General features: G+C 41.6%; 1 long non-coding RNA gene across 1 annotated transcript in view; it reads right to left on the bottom strand.

Annotated features, from left to right (window-relative positions):
* LOC115375592 (uncharacterized) overlaps window positions 1-10,342 on the bottom strand; it is a 54,976-nt gene extending 44,634 nt beyond the window's left edge. The window contains exon 1 of the long non-coding RNA XR_003929726.1: window positions 10,198-10,342. This is a non-coding gene — a long non-coding RNA (uncharacterized LOC115375592). The remainder of the gene's footprint in view (window positions 1-10,197) is intronic.
* Between the last annotated feature and the right edge of the window lie 9,268 nt (window positions 10,343-19,610).

Here is a 19,610-nt window from a genome sequence, read left to right as displayed (position 1 = left end):
AAATGGGCCAAACAAACAAAATCAATGGGATGGTCCTTTAAAGCAAAACTGAACTTCGGCAGTGTTGTATATATATAATATCATTAGCTGCTCTGTGCTCCCCTGGGCTGCTAATTCACAATACTAATTCTATGTCTCATTTCACCTCTATAACACGGCAAAACAGCTCCCAAAAACACTTCTGCCACATAAATGAATGTGAACAAAGCAGATTATGCCAATAAAAAAACACAAGCCCCGGTACCCATTTTTTTGTGTAATTATAATCATTAAAGAAAGCATTATTCAGTTAGTATTAGGTTGATTATTCATGGCACAAGGTTGCTATGCAGAAGATACCTGCAGACACTACCAGCCGGATCTACTTTCCACTTCAAATAGGAAAATAAAAAGCGAAGAAACATTAAATTTCCTCAAAAAATGATGTTAGCCGGAGGGGGAAATCCACCTTAACTGCAGGAGGCAACCAGTTGTGGAGCATCCAGCCAGTATCCAGCACTCAGTAATGATGAGAGGAAGATAGAACCACTACATAACTAGGAAAGGAAGTGAAATGATATCACATTTATACAGCATGAAAAGCCTTACAACATCTAATCTACTAGCCTTTTTATGATATTTAAGTTTCCAAAGACCTTATATTTAGCTAATTAGATTTTTTTTCTCGTTTTTTTTTTTTTTTTTAAAGGACCCATGGGTACCCTGTTAAAAGTGTGTCTATCAGGATGGAAGTGTGAGTGAGATGGTAGGGTTCCTGCCAGCAGCCAGACAAGGACAGGGTCTATCCTCACAGTCGCCTGACTGAAAAAAACGGAACCTCAGGACCCCACAGCTGGGCAGGACAGAAAGGCTGCAAAACTTCTCCTGCATCACAAGTACCAAGTCACCCCTCACAGTGTGAATCACATCTATATGAAGGATCCTGGTGTTCAGTGGCATCATGAAGCAGGTCGATGGATGTCTTAGTGTGGAAAAAGTTATGTCCAGATACAAATCTAGGTCTTTTTTTTCCTGTTTCCTGCTATATTCTAAATAGATTTGTAATTTTAGGTGTACGCAATAACAGAAAAACATCTGTATGGAAACCCAGTTTGTACCATTTACTGCATTCTAATAGTGTCAATACACAAACCTAAACCACACCAAGGATGTAAAGGCGGCATATATTTAGCACCATGTTACAGAAAAAGCTTTGAGAGGCAGGCTGTAATCATCCTAACCTTCCGTCACTGTTTGCCTGTTCACCTCTGTTATCTCCCTCCCTCAGTGTTTTAATGTGGTTAGTGAGTGAAACAAACCCGATAACCCAAAGCTGTCCTCTCAGCACTCTGCAAAGCCAACTACACACATGCACACAAACTGAGAGCAGGGTGAGCCTTACATGTGGAGATCTGGCAGTTGCTGTAATGTAAAGAATTCTCATTAGCCCATTAAAACAAGAGCGTACACACCCACCCACACACACTCTTGTACAAATCCACACATGCAGACAAGGTGGTGTCGGTGTTTTTGATGGAATGTAACAGGAATGCAAAGTAGAGCCATATGCGTCCACTTTATTGTGCCCTCAGCACAGCGACCCGCTTTGCGTTGATAAGAGGGTGACGCGGCAGGAAAGCTTGTGTTGTGATGGCACTGGATGTTAGGATGGAGCCACATGAAGTGCAGCTCGCAGGGCCTGAGCATGATAGATACATAGATAGATGGGTTACTTTATTAATCCCCGAGGGGAAATTTAAAATGTCATAGCAGCAATACATGGCACAAACATGGCACAAAGACAACAAACAAAAAAATACTTAAGATACATAAATACATAGATACACACACACTCCCACCCTGAGCAGACCATGCCATAGAGCACAGGCCTCTGATGTCACCCTCAAGGTGGGAAACTCAAGCTCTGTCATTCAGTTGGCCTGGTGTGTTCCACATTGTATCTTTTAGAAACGCTGGGAATCTGACAAAATGTTACTGTTTAACTGCTTCCCAATCAATGAGCAACTGAAAAGACAATGGATAGTATCAATCCAGAGGGACATGAGGCCATGTTTAAAGGTATAACAACGTACTTGATCAGCCTTTAGCTGCTGTTACAACAGTTAACGCTAGCATTCAGCTACTATCCAGCTAACGTTACCATTTGATAGTGTTTGTTCTGCTCTCACTGTTCGAGCTGAACACAGCTAAGCAGACAGATAAACTCTTTGACAAAAGACAGGAGTGTTGTCTTCTTTATTATGATGTTTTCCTTCACATGACAACAGAGTGAAACTGCAAATAAAAAAATAAATAATAAAACACATTTTTCAGACACTTGGTTGTAGTGTGAATATTAACATATGTAAATGCATTACAAAAGCGTGCAAATGTGGACATAAAATGTATGCAGCTCATACAAAGTACAGAGTACTTGAATAGGGCTGTGTGATTAACACTTTTAAACATATTCACAAACAAAATATAGCCGCATATTTATCATAATTGCTGTAAGAAGCAAAGATGTAAATTCTGAAATCACATACTATTACCATGTATGTACCTACTGTATGCCACTAGTATACACATCATAAACTGCGATCTGCTAAAACATTTCTAAACCCAGAAATAGTCTGAAATACTGCTTAAAAACATCCTAATTATCAGATATACTTGCAGACAATGCTTTCTGTAAAACAACAAAGATGGATGGGTGCAGGTTAGTCACAATTCAATCACCTCTGTCTCTATTGACTACAACTTAACATGTGGGATCTACTTCCTGTTTCCTGGCTCCCCTCGGTCATTTCTATTGGCTATTGGAACGAGTAAGCCCTGTCTGCAGTCCGCAGATCGAGGAGTGGCTCAACGTGGGTGGAGCTAAACGTTTGACTGCGTCCTCTTGCTCAATAGCAACCGGAAGAGGTTGCTAACCCTAACCCAAACCCTAATCCTAACCCTAAACATAACCCTTCACCTACCCCTAACCCTAACCCTAACCAAATGGCGTTAAAATGTTTAGCTCCGCCCATATTTAGCCCAACCCCGATCTGCGGACTGCAGTCAGGTGCAATTGATTGGAACACACATAAAATGAACACAAAAGGAAAATAGCACCTCCTGCTGGCGGGAATTGTACACAGCCAGCACAGTGTTATTAAAGACATAAATTAATTAGGAAATATCAAGGACCACCTTGGACTCATTTCCACTGGCTGTGCTGAGGCTTACAGTGTAACGTTAGCTGTCCTGCTGCGTTTTTCACCTCACAAATGTTCTGCTCAACTCAGAGAGATTCTGTGATGTTGTGTTCACTGCAACACAGAGTTTAATTCCAAGCTTTAGCAAGTGGACTTAAAAAATGTGTCCAGTATGTTTGTTCATATTTCATAAGAATTTCTGTCTTACCTATCGTATCATGTAAGGCTATCAACTGCGTTAGCTAGGAAGTGGTTAAATGCTAACGTTAGCTGTTGTCTAATGGTAGCTAACAAGTTATCAAATATGTTGTTTTACCCTGAAATATGGCCCCATATCCCCGTCTGCTTACAACTGCATGAAGGAAATATTATGAGGCATACCCTGGTAATGGTGATAAATGCCAATGTTTTAGATAAGAATTCTGTTTTGTTTGTTTATTTCTTAATTTTTTAAAAATATCTTTCGCTACAAGGCGCTGTGTCATTTTGCCATGGTGAAAGGACTTAGCTATTATGCACTTCTGGACGCCCTGAGGATGTTGCACTAGGCTTCATTTAAACGATATTAATCTGAAAAAATAGCAAAGAATTTCCACCAGCAGTGAATTGAGTCAACGTCCAGTCCTCAATGCCTTTGTCCCATTGCCAAACCACACTGTGAGCAGAGCTTGCTTGCTGGTGGAAGCCTTCAGTTTGCTAGCAGAAGATTTGTTCCCCAGTTTCCTGATGAGGTTATTTTCATTTGACATCATGGGACTGCGGGACTTAAATTTTGCATGTGTTTGTGGGAGTTCTCACTTAACATGAGCTTAATCCTTGGAGGATGTATTGTCCAAGCGCCTCTCCTACACTGGCTGCCTGTCGTAGGCTAACAGAAACACAGCAACACAAAACACTTTGGGAAATCAGGGGGAAAAACAGGCTGCTGGCAGGTATGAAATGATTTTTATCAGTCAATCTCTTAGTTAGACTAAAACTGCTGAGGTGAAGCAGCCATTTGGAGTTAGTCTTGCTGCAGACGCACCACAAAGTGTACAATCACGGATGAGCAGGGACTTGGCTGTTCACATCAGAAGCGTCTTTCTCTCTGTCGCTCTTCCTGTCTCTCTCTCCTGCCTGTCTCTGTTCAGCAAATGTGGAATGAGCTACAGTGTGCTGATTGGTTCTGAAAGAGCAACAGCCAATAGGGAGAGTCAAACACGCGGCCCACCAATGGTAGCCAACACAGCCAGCATCTGTGGTGTGCCGGCCGCTCGCTCCGACTCTCAGCCCAGCCAAAAAACTTGCTCCCATAGTTTCATCACTGTTACTAATGCCGCTGGGATGGAGACAGCTCTACAGACTACCTCAGTGAACCGAATGGAAGCTTGTAGGCCAAGAAAAAACTGCTATGTTTTTGACAGAAGACCACCTCAGTGTGGACTCCACCTCCACTATGATCATCCTGGGCTTCAGAGGAGACATTTTGGGTCACATGACTGTAAACGCTGTTTCAGAGACATTTACAACATGACGCCAATAGAACTCTGGTGGACACATTAAGTACTGTTTGGTAAGTCTGACAGTGGTCAAATTTTAAAAAATATTAAATAGTGGCACAAACATAGACATTTGGCAGGTCCAAAGCAAAACTATTTGTTTTAGTTTCCAAACCCTGCCAGTGCTCCAGAGTCAAAAGACATGAGAAAGGATGAAGAGCAACATGAAAGCTTTCCACTGGCTGTCGGATGTTCCCACTTCCAAGATGGAATTCCCCCCTTCCATGCTGAATGCATTCCACTGCAACCAACATGGAAGCCCACAACAAGATAGAAAAACATTGATCTGTGCACTGACAACAAATCTCTCGACACTCAATAGCAGTAGCTAATGTTAGCTAGGCTAGCTTTAGCCTAGCTAAATAAGTTAACTGTCAGTGCTAGGTCTGCTTATCAAACTAAGAGTGCTATACAGTGGTCCCTCGTTTATCGCGGGAGTTACGTTCTAAAAATAACCCGCAATAGGAGAAATCCGCAAAGTAGTCAGCTTTATTTTTTACAATTATTCTAGATGTTTTAAGGCTGTAAAACCCCTCACTACACACTTTATACACTTTTCTCAGACAGGTATTATCATTTTCTCACTTTTCTCTCTTGTTTAAACTCTCAAAGTTCAAACCTTCGTAGAAAAAGAAGTCCAGTAAAAAAAATTAAAAAAAAAAAGCATGCAAAATTGCACTAAAAAAATCCGCGAAACTGCGAGGCCGCGAAAGGTTAACCGCGTTATAGCGAGGGACCACTGTACATCTGTAGCACTGTAAAATAAAGACTACAGAGAAGCCTTGACTGAAGGTGAGCGTGATTTCAAATACAAATCTGGGCAGACAGAAAACATCTCTTTATCATTGTCTGTCTTGTCCGCCAATTTTGGAGTGACATGACATATGCGTATTTTGGCAAACTCGGAGCAACTTCTACGTAATCCTGACTCGGAGTTCTGACTTAACTGGCTTTCCTTTGCCCTTTTCCATGTAGGAAGTGGGATTTATCCCAGTTCTGTAGTTGTGTCGGTCACCCATAACAAGCTTTATACATGTGTCAACAACTATTTAGTTACATGTCCTACATGTTCAAGTATCCCTAAACAGCAGACCCTACAAACAAACACACACACACAAGGCTGGGGCAATTGGATGAATACATGGGCAACTGGCGACTGGTTGAGTCCAATCTGTGTTTGAGTTTTGCGTGATTTTTGTCCTTTTATTTACTTTAATTTAGAGGTCTGCAGAGTTTTCCATACAATACGGGCATTCCAGCGAAACAGATTTTGCTCCCCGCAAAATTTTTCCTTCCAAAAGTTCAAATACAAACGCCGGGGAGTGTCTGCTGACCAACAGAGTCAACAGAGCAGACACCTGCAGGGAGAAACAGGAAGAGGCAGGGCGGGGCCAGCTGGTCAAGTGGAGGTGTGCGTGATTGTGTGTGTGTGCATGATTGTGTGTGTGTGTGTGTGCGTACGTGTGTGTTTGTGTGAATCTCAGGGGGGACGGGGCTGGTAGTGAAAAGAACAGCAAGTTGAGCTGATTCAAGTAGTTTGTGTGTAAACATGAAAATTCATGCTGAAATAAAATATATTCTTTCAAGTATTTCAATGGGGGGCAGTATACACACACACACACACACACACACACACACACACACACACACAAACACATCATAGAGTCAGTAACAACTGGACAGAGAGAGCAGACAGTGGACCAGAGGCTGGTGGAGTTAATGGCTTTTGTGCAGTCCATAAGAGAATATAATAAATCAATACACGTTAACCTACATACCAACTGCCCAGTGTGGCTCATGATTCAGAAATAAACATATAGATTAAAATTATTATTTACATGAGGAAAAGTGAAAAACTATCACTGCTATTATTGGACCAATAAATGATGAAACCATCTAACCATTTGATCCTGGGGAAATAAGCTCGACTTTCCTGTCATGCCAGAGAGACGTTTACACCAAAACCTACCACCAAAGATTCAACAATTACATAACATTCTACTAAAAGTTAGCTTTGACAATTTGGCTTTCTGAAGATCCTTCTGGAATGAAGCTGCCAAATGCCCAATATTTTGTGCTCATATTTTATCAGACCACTTTTAAGCGTAAGAGCTGCACTGTTAGCAGGGTGGAACAGCCTGGCCAGCAGCACGTCTCACTGACACTTGTGCAGACTGTTTAAAATGATATCTCTGCTCAGACGTCTGATATAATAAATAGCAACAAAATGATGTTGACTGGATGTGATTGGGGAGGGCCCTCCATTAGATCACAGCCCAAGGTCAATAATGGCAATCCAACGTATCGATCCGGCCGCAGTCAGACTGTTGCGTTGTATGGTTTGGCTGGGGATGGATAGAAAAATTCTCTCACATACCCCTCTGGAATCAAAAGTGTGCATTTTGGATGTCTGCGAGCGGAGGACTGCGACTGCTATGCACATGACTTAGAGTGTTTATGAGTGTCATAACCATGCATTGAACACAGCACTGTTGTCAGGTACAAAATGTAAAACTCATGACTGTCAGCCCTATAAAACCTCTTCCAAACCCACTGACTGCATTCAAAAAAGCATAGTTACTGGTAAGATGTCCAAAACTACAAAACACCAATTTTAACAGTTGCTTACAGTGAATCAGAACAAAACACATCAAATCCTAGTGTACATGCACCGAAAAACCAAACCACATCTGGCGGAGGTTTTTAAAGTAATAATTCACAACACTCTCATATAAATACACATCTGTTTGGCTGCTCTCTATCTGACGGCTATAACGTGATATTACATCCACAGTCGGTTCCATTAAAGCTTCATCAAACACCTGGTGTCTGGTGGGGAGGCACACAGCAAGTGATGCATGGCTTTGTTTGGAAGGAACCGAAGAAGAAGTGGGTATGAGCAGTGATAGCCACCATGGCTGAGGCCGGGCCACAGGTCCAAGACCCAGCACACCGCTGACAGGGTATATGCATGAATCTTGAAGTTAATTTTAATACCTTTTTAAGACTTTTTCAAGACCCTTTCAATAATTTTTAATACCTCACCGCACAACAACAGAGTACTTTTTTACCACGGATCTTTTGTAGCACAGAGGAGATATGTTGCTCAAACACTCGGTATGTAGTGTTAGTGTATGTTTATGACTTGTAGAACATAATAAATTATCTTGAAGGAGTAGATGCTAAATTATTATTTGTTTTAAAAACAATTAAATTAAACAATTTGTAAATTAATTATCAAAGGTGCCACTCAGATTTGCTTCCCTCCATGTAATTCTCCCCAGACATACGTTCATATTCCACACAAAAACAACATTTCATTCAAATTATGTCAAATTCCGTGTTAAAAATAGATTCCTTTTTATTTGGCTAATTCTGCGATTCCATCCGCACTTCGGCCCTAGTTAAGTTGAACGCATAGATTCATGTCACATTTCCGTGCGTTCATAATATGCACTGGGAGCGCCAGAGTGTACTTTGTGCTTCTGAATTTCCACCCGCCCGCTCGCTCTGGCACTCTCAGAGACAATTTACGAACGCACCCACAATAGCCTAGTTTTTTTTATGTACCTGTTCATCTTTGTTTTCTAATAAAAATGAATCAATTCACACACTTTTACTATGTTTTTGGGACTCAAACTCTTGGGCAGCTAATTCTGAAAAAATACTTTCAAAATTTAAGACTTTATAAAGTCGTGATAAGACTTTTAATACTTTTTCCCAACATTGATTTATCACCTTTTAATACTTTTCAAGACCCCGCGGATACCCTGGCTGAGGACGTCTCAACACTGCCACGTTGCCTCGGCCAGCACCACTTTGCACTTTGTGGAGTCTCTATATTCCTTCAGTTTTAAACTTGTTGATCATTTGGTCTTTGTTTCCAACAAACCCAGCCAACACCAACTCCGAAGCAATTTCAAGATGCATTTTTTCCCAGTGCTTTTCCATTTCTCCATCCTCTCCATTTTTGTAAATTAAGACATGCCCACTCTTGTTGTCGTCACAGTTACCTCTCCAGCTCTCTGGGAACTCTGGGAAACGTGGTGCAGAATCAACACAGCAGTGGGCACTGAGCGTCACAGATGGACGCAAAATGAAGAGGAATCTGGAGATCACCACTTGAATTTATTAGTGATGCATAAAGTCTTTAAATGAAGACGTCTGCATCACTGAGTCATTCCAAAATGTAACGTGAATTTCCTTGTCCCCAACCATAACCTCTCAATCCATGGAAATGTGATTCATGTCCACAGCAACAATGTCCAGTATTAGTCATCAACGCTGCAGACTGGAAGCTGGCTTACTGGTGTGCATGCTCTGATGCAAAATCACATGACCCCTCCAGGACTTTTCACAACTAACTTACACTGCAGCCATCACCTAAAACACTTCCTCCATCGTGGTCGTTAATGATGTTTTTCAGTCTAGGTCTCCACTTCCAGCTGGCCTGAAAACCCTGTCTAATGCAACGTGTGAAACAACTAGGGAACAAACATTACAACTCCATTCCCATAGAGCGCCTGACTGCACCTGTCCACATTCCATGATAGCTCAGGAATTCCATGAGCGGCAGGAGTCCTGTATTACACAAAATCATGTCACATTTCATAATCCTGGCATAATAACAGCGCTGACGGTGCATTCCCATCTCCCATCCCGGTGAGGCACACAAGCCAGCCTGTTCTAAAAACACAAACCCCCTCGATTCCTGCTCACAACCGAGATAAAAAACACCAATGAGCAAGATCATCAGCAGGAATAATGCGAGTGGAGGTGAAAGCCGAGAAAATAGGACTGCAAATCCTTGTTTTGCCCCCCGACCACCCCCCTCCCTTTAGCCAAAAAAGGACAGAAAAGAAATCCATTCCTTAACATGGAAAACAAATGCTGGCAATCCATTGTTTGCTGCATAACCATTTGATTACATCTATTAGGAGCTGCACGTTTTAAACCTGGCCAGCTGACACATTCATTAACTACAGACCTGCGTGTGTGTGTGTGTGTGTGTGCGTGTGTGTGTGTGTGTGTGTGTGTGTGTGTGTGTGTGTGTGTGTGTGTGTGTGTGTGTGTGTGCGTGTGTGTGTGCTGGTGGTGCAATGTGATCAGTGTGAACGGTACAACATGAAGTGCGTGTGTGTGTGTGTGTGTGTGTGTGCTGGCTTGCATGGCAGCTCTCTGCACACAAACACGCATTAACGGCTAACGATTCGTTCAACAGCAGGCCACGTTATCATGACTTTACGGTCCATTTCTTCCTTTTCCTACACTGACAAACCCTGCGCTCTGTCCCCGAGATGAACCGGCAGTGAGCGGCTGCTTTCGGGTGACAATATGCCGAACAATAGCCGTGTTTTCGACGCGGCTGAAAAGAGGGATAAAGGCAGCTCGCTGGGGATCGTCAGCGGAGAAAATAGCATTTCAGGTGTGGCGGGCAGCCGAGCTAGCATGGCGGCTAAAGCCGAGGCAGTCGTCCTTACCTTGGTACCCTGCGCCAGCGAACAAAGGATGCTGCTGCTGCGGCGTCTATCCGTTAGTCGGTGCGTGTGCTCGGCCTGACAGCATCCTGTTCTCCCGAGCAGCGGCACCGCTGTCTGCCGTCAAGCCGCACGGAGCTACGCCGCACTTCCGGCCACGGCTCCGGCTGCTACGTGACCTTTCCCAGGAAAAGCATGAAGGACGAGAGAGGCAGGGCAGGTTTCCCTGCACAACATAGCAAGCCCTTCATTTTGTTACTTGAAAATTTCATCAATTCCCCATTTATAATGTGGTGATTGAAGTGTCGCTTTATGGCTCTGTAAAGACACGGGATGGAGAAAATCGACTCAGTTGCAGATCGCAATTTTTTTTTTTTTTTTTTTTTTTTTTGACGATAATGATTTTTACAGTCATGTTGACCCTGAATCAGTGTTTTGTTTGGGATTTAAATTCGATTTTCATCATTCAAAAAAATCATTAAAAACTCAATTAAATTAAATTAAAATAGAAATTTTTATTATGTTGAAATTCAATTACAGTTCCTCAATTTTGTAGGTGTTATTTTTATTTATTTATTTATTTGGATGTTTTTTTATATCGACATATCAATCCTGAGTCGGTATTTTGTCTGTAATTTCCAAAAAAAAATCAAAAAATTCAACTCAGTTAAATAAAAATAAAATTTAACTTAATTGAGTTACATTTAAATTCAATTACAATTCACTCATTTTATTTTTACTTTTATTCATTTTTTTTGATATGATGATTTTTATATTGTTATGCTGACCCTGAATCAGCGTCAATCATAACACGTTTTACTACATATATCTGAACATTAAGTAATACTTCTTTTTCGCCTACGTTAGACATTTTTTTTCTAATCAAGACTCTCATGAAGCCCTGGATCCTCTCCTGGGGTGATTTTGCTCTCGGGACTCTGATATAACAAGAGATATTGGATTGTGTTGGTTCTGGAATTGTCTAGGTGTTGTACATGTCAAATAAATTCAGCATGCTTAGGTTAAAACATTAAGTTAAATTTGTGCATACTGTTGTGTTGTAGTGCTGTCTGGTGAGTTAATGCGTTGAAATCTGAACAAAGTCACTGGATTTTATTCAAAAACATGGAAAATACGCAAGAAATGAATTGAAAATGAGAAAGCAATCAATACAAAATTACTATAAAATGGCAAGATAATAAATAATCAAATCGTGTTAAAAAGACAAAATATTCGCACACACACACACACACACACACACACACACACACACACACACAAATTTAAAAACATTTATTTTGATTAAAATCATATTTATCATATTTATGTAATAGCCGAAGGTCAGATGTTTTGGGGTCAGATTTCTCGTGCTGTTTAATTTACAGTGAGATTAAACCGCGGGGCCCCGGACCCCATTTTGAAAACAACTGCCATGACTACCCAATTCTGCCACGCTTTTATTTTGAAGACTAAGTTGCAGATTTCCGGTTTTTCTTCCGCTAACTGTGGCTAAATTGACGCAGCTGCCAGACGCACTGTCTGCAGCGCACTGACAGATTTGCAGTGGAGCAGCGGGAGGCCGGAGGAGGAGTGACACTTCGTTTTTTGTATTTTAGATTCATTTAAAGTTTTTCACCTTAATAGCCAGGTGTTTATCAGGACGGGCTGGGGGTGTTTTCTCATGATTCTCCAGCTGTCTTTTGAAAGTTGAGGCTATGTAGCTGTTTGTCAGCCAGTCTTCCCCTGTGGAAGTGAATGGAGCGGTCCGTCCAGTCTTAAAGGGCCACTGCAACTCTCGCTTTTGACAGCTGGCCAGATCACACTGACAGCTTCCCATTCATCATGGTAATAGGAAAGAGCAACCCCTCAATTTTGATTAGTAGCCAGGACGACACTGTGTTTTTATTAAAAAACTACAATGTTCAGTTCCTCTGTTTGCCCAGCTTCACCTATGAACCAATAAAGTATTTCTGATTCTGATTCTGAACTTTATTTTGGCCATGGCCATTTTTCTCTGTTATTTGATCTCGGTGTTTCTAGACTACAACATGCATATTGTTGTGTGTTGGGTTGATTTTTATCTGTGTTCTTACAACCAGTCAAGCAATTCATCAGAGTTTATTTGTATAGCACTTTTTTTGCAAGCAAATGCAACATATAATGCTACACACAATGCTACACACAATAAAACAATATAAGAAACAGACGAAATTGTTAATAAATCTGTCGATAAAACAGAGGAAACACTTTAGTAAATCTCAACAAATTGAACTGAGGAAACACTGGAGTCAAAATTAAAACCAATGAGAAATGGATAACAATCTAAAAGAGCAAAATAAAATACCATAATGAAAGGGTGAGGGAAGAAAAAGAAAAACTGATAAACAGATTAAAAGCGCATAAAAGCTGAGGATAGCAAGATAAAATAATAAATAAAAAGAGGTGTACAGAAGAAAGTCAAAAAGAAATAAAAGGTAAAGATGTAAATATAGATCCTTGGGGGCCAAAAGCGAAATTACTACAAGTTGGTTTTATAATATCAGCATCTCGTACTGTGCTTCATCTGTAGTCTTCATCCTCAGTTTGAGATATGGAGAAGCTTAACAGCCAGTGGCTTTACGTGCTAGTTAAGGCTATAATTTTTAATAATTTACAGCCCATATCAAGTATCTGTCTCTCTCTCCCTCTCACATACACACACACACACACACACACAGAAACACAAAGGAAAACAGAGCGACAACATTGTTTCCAGTCCTGTTACTTTAATCTGACTGATTTCATTCATCAAATCGCCTCCTTCCATCTGTAGTCACAATTAATAACCATTGTGCATGCCTGTCTGCATGTGTGCGTGTGTGTGTGTATGTGTGTGTGTGCGCATGAGATCAAGTGTGTGCCCGTGGGGAGTGGTGTGTGTTTTTCGACTCTGTCTAATCAAAGAGATCAGTCACTGCAAAGAGGAAATGGAACTGACTTCACACTCAGGCCTGCAAATGAATTACAGAGACAGGCAGAGAGACGTATAGACCGAGAGACAGAGCGAGAGGTTGGTGTCCTTAAAGGGACAGTTCACCCATTTTGAAACCTGTGATATTATTTCACTCCCCCCCAAGCTGTTCTGTAGGACAGTAGTGGTGCTATCTTCCTCTCATTGTTACTGAGTGCTGGATACTGGCTGGATGCTTCAAATGCTAACTGTTAGCCTCCTGCCATCGAGGTGGACTTCCCCCCGGCTAACATTCTGAAAAATAACTGCCTTAATCCACTCCTCAAAGAAGGATTAACATCACTATGCAGGAGTCGCTTTGTGAAATTAAAATGCACACACAACTACTGAGTACACACAGATGATATGTTTGCTCAAATGGCTGTTTATAACTGTGTTTTTCCTATTACCAGCACCCAAAAAGATCTGGTCATTTCTGTACTTCCTGTATCACTCTGCGCCAGAGGAGCAGGAGGAATTTTTACACCATTTTGGGCTGCAAAAATTCTGTCACACATCATCAAATGCAAAACTTTGTTTATTTAATCACTTGGTTCAATTCAGGTGGTTGTTCTTAAGAATGTTAGCTGGGGGGAAGTCCACCTGAATGGAAGGAGGCTAACAGTTAGCATCTGGAGCATCCAGCCAGTATCCAGCACTCAGTAACAATGAGAGGAAGATAGCACCACTACTGTCCTACAGAACAGCTGGGGGGGAAATAACATAATATCACATTTTTTGTTGAACTATCCCTTTAAAAGTAACATCCCGACCAACACATCTCTCTCTCTTTGTCGTCAGTCCAGCAGTATAGCCCATCTGGCCTATTGTGTGTGTTCCTCTGTGTGTGTGTTTGATGTTAATTATTTTAAGACTAATGGACAGGCAACAAGATTAGTTAGCTTCTGTGCTGACCTCTGCCTTGCCTCTCTTTGTCTCTGCAGATATCTGTAGGGAACACATGACTAGAAGCTGTGGAACTGGGCCTCACAAATCACCATTTCAAAGACTGGACTGTAAGCCCTGTGCCAGTTCTGTACCAATACTAGGCTACCATTGTATATTGGATTGTCAGATGATGCAGATTTGTTCATGTGCCGCACCCTCAAGTTGACTGTCATGAAGCCATGGACCCCCACTTGAAGTGATCTTGTCCGATTGGAAACCTAATATGAAAAAAAAAAAGACATTTTGGTTTGTGGTTGCGCTTCGAAACCTGTGCTAATTCACTTGAATTCTTTCATAAGGAAAAAAGCCAAATCAGCAGAAACATTTACCAGAACATAAAACATGACATAAAAAAATAGAGAGTGGAGGACTTGGGAGTGTGTGTGTGTGTGTGTGTGTGTTGCCCCTATGTTCGAAAAAGCATATACTGAAGTGCCCTCTCGAGTACCAAAAACAAGAGGAAGTGCCCCATTGTTTCCCCACATGGGCAAAAAAGGCTGAATGCCCCCTAGGATGTCCCTTCACGCAATTAATAAGAATAAGAATAAGAATAATAAATTATAGTAAATGAGGTGAAAGTGGCCCTCCAGTGGATAAAATGTGCTCAGTGCTGTAAAGGCTGTCTCCACATGTGTGAGTGTGTGGAAGTTTCCTCATGGATGAGATGTGATGTGCTGCTACAGGACAGGAGCCCTTACAAGGGAGAAACGGGAGGTTCCCCAGGTGTCCGTCAGAAGGTGCCACCTGAGATGCCCTTCCAAGGGAGATAACACCATGAAGTGTCCGTGCAATGGAAAGAAAAAAATACAGAAATGGAATGGAATAAAGAGATGCAGCGCTTTGTAGTCTCCCATTCCAGGTGTCCTGTAGAGCAGGCTTTCCCAAACTGAGGCTGGGACAACAGGGTGGGGCTGCCACCAAATACTGTGCAAAGTGTTCAGTATACCTTTTTCCAAAGGGCTGGGAAATAAGGCTTATATCTTGCTGGCATTTTGACGTAATCTCTGTAATCTGCACTGTCCCTGTTGTTTTATTTTTCAAAGTAGCCTTTAGGTCAGTTGTTAAAACTTACATCAATTCCACCTGTACAGGTTTTCAGGTTTAGCCACACAAGCTTTTGAATGTCCAGATGTCAGAGGGGCTCACACAGTCTGAGCTGTGACCCTGGCATCCTGCTACAGTGTGGGACCTGGGAGGGAGGCAATACAGCAGACTGTCTTCAAGTGGTACAGTCTTACCAATTACCCAAGACAAATGTACATACACTGCAAGCGCTTCTATAGATAGCTCTATCCCATTTTTAGCTTAGGTGCTTACTAAGGACAGTGTGGGGCGACGCAGCTCAGGCAGAGTGGTCGTCTAGTAATCAGAGGTTTCCGGATGCGATCCCCAGCTCCTCCAGAGAGTGTGTTGAAGTGTCTACGAGCAAGACACTGAACCCCTAACCACCTCTGATGGGCAGCTTGGCACCTTGCATGGCAGCCTCTGCCATCAGTGTGTGAGTGTGCTGAATGTGAGGCAAACACTGTAAAGTGCTTTGAGAAACGCATAACAGAGTCCATTTACCATAGCTCACTGAACAGGTACCTCAGCTGAGCTGATTCTGTGCTAACCTCAATTTGGAAATCATGTACAAATGTGAGAAAATGTAAAAATCCTTCCATTTGCACAAAAAGCCTATAGGACTTAAAGTTTGGTGTGAATTGGTTTTCCATTTAAGAGTGGTTTTAGTATTGAGCTCCCCTGTGGTTACAGAATGCCAGGGAGAGAGAGAAAACTAAAACAGATGCAAAAGGAACAGAGGCAGCTTGTCTCTGACAGGACGGCTCCAAAGCTGCAGCAGTAAGGCTGGAGAGAAAGACAAAGGTATAAATGGCTGCAAGTCCTCTCACTGCTAGCAGTGTATCGGTTTGTCTTGCAGAGCCTCAGTTTAGATTAGCACTGGGTGTCTAGAGCATATGTATCAGTAACATAGTCAAGAATGCTCATTAAAAAGTGCCTTAAATTCTTATATTTGGGTTCTGTAACTGGAATTTGGAAAAACAAAAAACTAAACTAAACTATCCTTTTAAATTGAAGAAGAATATATTTTGTTTGTGAGATGTTTGGGGGTTAATTCCATTCAGGGCAAGAGGGCTACTGCTAGTGCTGTGTTCTTTTGTAATACGGTTATAACACAGCGTAATATACAATACAATTATGGTCAGTTATCATAATACAAATATTATTTGTTGTGGATGAAGACTATTTCTTAACACATGATGTATCATAGCTTTTTGTGTGCTGGTGGGACCATGTGTCATGCAGCAGGTGCCATTTTTCTTTTTTCACCTCTGCCCTTCAAGCACCCTGAGGATAGTCTGCCACTGAGCACAGGTAGCTGTAAAGTGTTTAATGCATACAGAATAGGAAACTACATGGTTACTGGTCCAATGAGAAAATATTCGGCACTATGCTCTCATTAAATTTTAATGCTTTCAAAAATGTAATATTTAAGATTTGTATTCCTGTTTGTTGTCCATTTTCATTTTTCAATACACTGAGCACTGAGAGGGTCTCTCAGACAAATCAGCATATGTTTCATGTTAGTATTGGCATTGACTGCATATTAATGCCATTGTATAAAAATTATGGAGCTGGGGAGGGGGTAAAATAATGCAGGCCTGATACACAGCTGCTTGTGTGTATCCTAAAAGGCTGTGATAGTGTTAGACGCAGTGCATAACATCACCAGAACACAGGAATATGTATAACGTGAGTTAAATGTATATCTGGCTGGTTCCTTGCAATTTGCTCATTCAGCACCATGGAGAGGGGCACTTAATGCAGCTCTGGGTTCAAAAAACAGATGCACATCAAGTCTAAAAGTGCCTCCCACATGATTTCACAGTGTCTGTCAAACACAGCTGTTACTTCCATAGGACTGTCTGTGGTTACTTTGCCCCTGTCTACCTTTTACCTTTTGTCAATACATTTCACAACATATAATCAAAATGGCTCAATTTCAAATTTGACGTTTTGGTTGAAACACTCACCTTATAATGCTCTGCCTCTGCAGCCAACAAAGTCATGTCCATTCATAAACCATGGAGCTGATAATTTGCTGTGCAAAGCAAATGTTTCCCCAGGGACTATTTTCTGGAAACCGCTGTACTCCATGTAAGTGTATACATTTTGTAGATATTACACTAACCATCACTAAAATCAATGCTGGGGTCCTTTAAAGAAACAATGGCCTGATATGTAAATAATGAACTGGAGCAAAGTTTTCTAATTAATTACTCAATACCACTGCATAACAGAAGTGTCAACATTTTGTTATGACCAGGTTCTTTTTTAGGTGGCTGTAATTCTCCAATATGGCCTCTGGACTATTTCAGAGAACGGTCAAAAAATCTCCACATAGAGGAGGAATATGGGACCGGAACTCTGCTACATGGTGACACAAATGCAGTTTCCAACATTTTGGAAGGAATTAACGGACCAGACTTGTGGATATATTAGATTTGCATAGAGCAGCAAAGATGGCTGAAAGAATCTGGGGGCAAGAATCCGATCTTTCACTTTAAGGCCCATTTAGACCTTTGCAGCATTTATACATCAGTTTAGCTGATACTAATTTGGCTTCTCATGACTTCTCATCAAGTAGCGGGAAAACCTCCACCCAGACAACTTCATTGTTATTTCTCATACATTTTTTGTACATGTATATGTATAATTGTTAGGGTCTAAGTAGTAAGACAATGAGGAGACAGGCTTTGTACATGAAAAAACAGGTTTTCTTTCGTAATGCAGAGTGAGTCGGGTGCACTGTGGGACTGTGTCTTTCTCGAGTGCTTTCTTTCCTTTCTCCCTTTCCACACCACATTTCCTCTTTTTTTCCCTGGATTTGGGGAATTAATTTATTAACTTCAATTCAATCACGCAACCTCTTCTTCCGCCTCCTCTCCTCTCCTCCACAGTCAGACACACACACGCGAGTCGCGACACCCCCTCCTCAACATGCTGCCTGTGTTTTCAGCGCACTCGGACTGTTGGGGCGGGTGTTAATCAAAACAAACCAATCATGTCTTGATCTCTTCCCAGCTGGCCTCTGATTGGCCTGGCCTGTCTCTCTGACTTAAAAAAAATAAAAGGTCAGACTGGCCAGGCCAGCCGGACCGGACCGGCCTAACAGCTGATTGGCCTGGCCAGCGATGTATCTCCCGATGTACAGTCCTGCCTGGTAGCCGTGGCCATCACAATAATACTATTATTGAATTTGAAAGAATAAATTGTTAAACCACTCACAGGGAAAGTTGCTGTTTTATTAATGCACCAGCCCACGCCACTCACTGACCCTCTCCAGTTTGCTGGGAATCTGTATCTATGAGCAGACGCTGTGCCGGACTTGTGCTTTATCACAGGAGGATCTGGGCACCTCAAAAATGATTTCTGCAAAAATAAACCATGTTTGGTAGATTTATGTTCTTTAAGGACCAGTGATGTTTCTTGCTTCTCCTAGAAACCAAAAGGCCACTGATATGCAAATTTACTTGAAAGCACCTCCTAGGACCTGCATCTGCATATGAACATGATTCATTCAATGTTTTTCTGAAAACAATTTTTAAAATATTCTGGGTGCAGTCTGGTGAAGGTTGGTGATGATTTTAAAAATAGTTTTCAAAACAATTTAATGAAAGGTGCACTGCTGATGATGAGACATTTTGAGACTGTCCACCAAAAAATGACCCCATAGGTTGTTTATGCAACCAGTTTATTACAACATATGTCAAACACAGCTGTTACGGTTGTGGAAATAATAACAATGTGTGTGTCAGGAAGTGAGGTGACGTGCCGTACTATAACAAGCCACAAAATCCACATTGGGGAGTGGTTGCAGTGGTGGATGGGTCACCCCTAGAGAGGACTTTCAACTTCTGGGTTTTGGTAGATTTGTTTATTATTGTTACCATGATGACCAAAGGTCCTCTAACCTTAACCTTAAACTTAGCCTAACCTTAACCAAGCATTTTTGGCACGTAAACTGCCACTATATGTTTCGATGTACAGTACAGGCCAAAAGTTTGGACACACCTTCTCATTCAATGCGTTTTCTTTATTTTCATGACTATTTACATTGTAGATTCTCACTGAAGGAATCAAAACTATGAATGAACACATGTGGAGTTATGTACTTAACAAAAAAAGGTGAAATAACTGAAAAGATGTTTTATATTCTAGTTTCTTCAAAATAGCCACCCTTTGCTCTGATTACTGCTTTGCACACTCTTGGCATTCTCTCCATGAGCTTCAAGAGGTAGTCACCTGAAATGGTTTTCCAACAGTCTTGAAGTAGTTCCCAGAGGTGTTTAGCACTTGTTGGCCCCTTTGCCTTCACTCTGCGGTCCAGCTCACCCCAAACCATCTGGATTGGGTTCAGGTCCGGTGACTGTGGAGGCCAGGTCATCTGCCGCAGCACTCCATCACTCTCCTTCTT

This window comes from Myripristis murdjan, chromosome 17 (assembly GCF_902150065.1).
Source record: "Myripristis murdjan chromosome 17, fMyrMur1.1, whole genome shotgun sequence".
NCBI classification, from domain to species: Eukaryota; Metazoa; Chordata; class Actinopteri; order Holocentriformes; family Holocentridae; genus Myripristis; species Myripristis murdjan.
The sequence above is the reverse complement of the archived record's forward strand: the minus strand, read 5'-3'. Positions and strand labels throughout refer to the sequence as shown.